Source organism: Geospiza fortis, unplaced genomic scaffold (genome assembly GCF_000277835.1).
Source record: "Geospiza fortis unplaced genomic scaffold, GeoFor_1.0 scaffold569, whole genome shotgun sequence".
Taxonomy (NCBI): domain Eukaryota; kingdom Metazoa; phylum Chordata; class Aves; order Passeriformes; family Thraupidae; genus Geospiza; species Geospiza fortis.
This window is the reverse complement of record NW_005054621.1, coordinates 12602-13819: the sequence shown is the minus strand read 5'-3', so window position 1 is coordinate 13819 and position 1218 is coordinate 12602.

Here is a 1218-nt window from a genome sequence, read left to right as displayed (position 1 = left end):
GCTGCTGGGGATGGAGCAGGGCCAGAACCCCAAAAGGAACAAAACCAGAGAGCCCTGGGAGCTGCTGGGGATGGAGCAGGGCCAGAACCCCAGAGGGAACAAAACCAGAGCTGCAGCACTGAACCCCTGAGCAGTCTGGGTGGGAAGGGAACCTAAAGTCCAGCCCACCTTGAAAAAAACCAAACCAAGGGAACAAAAAGCTTCAGCCTCAGTCTTACATAATTCCCTTCACTAATCCAATTAATCTCCTTGCTCACTCAGTGTAGCTGGAGAAGATGCACCAACACATCCTGAGAGGAATTCAGAACACACCAGATAAAAAAGCTGAAGTTTCTACAACCTCTCAGTCCCGAGCTTTTCCCAACCTAGCACCTGTGCAGCCCTGCAAATTCCGGGTCAGAAATCCCAGGAAACCCCTTCAGAACCGTTTCAATCCCTGAACACACACAACAGCCTGCAGGGAAAAAGGAAATTAAGAATGTAGAAGCCTCTGAAGTTTTCTATTTGATAGTACTTCTATTCTCCCTGCTTCTATCACCCAGCAGCCAAAGCTTCTCCAGACACAGGGATGGGAATTTTCCAGCCTTTCACTGAACTTTTTTAAAGCTTCTTAATTAATGAAACAATTAAAACTCCAAAATTAGACTTGAAATAGGCCAATCCTTTTTCCACCTTCATTTCTGTTGGATTGATGAAATAACACAAAATGCAGCTGCGTTAAAAGCTGCACTCAGATTTTAGTTGTTATTTCTTAAACTGGATTTCCCCAAGGCCACAGGAGTGTTGGTGTTATCCCTGGGGAAATGAGAGCTCTGCCACGTGGAGCTGGACATCCCAAACAGAACTGCACCTGCAGACACAAACAAATTCCCTGGAGGCATCCCAAATATAACAGGGTCAGGAAAAGCAAAATCACAGCAGAGAGAAATCTTTATTTATACTTCCAGGAATTAACTGGCTGCTCATGCAGACAAACTGCTGATTGCAGGAGTGGTGGGAACAGAACCCAGGGTGGGAACACCCTTCCCTGGGATGTCTCTGCCCCTGCCTGGCTCAAGCTGCACAGTCAATGAAATCGTGTCTGTCAGTATTTTATTGCCCAAAGCACAGGCTGACTGTTCTCCAATGGAAAAAACAAAAATGGATCTTTTTCCCCTAAAGCGACACTTGGAAAGCTGTTCCTGGTCTCGGGAAACACAAATCCAAGCTCCAGTCTGC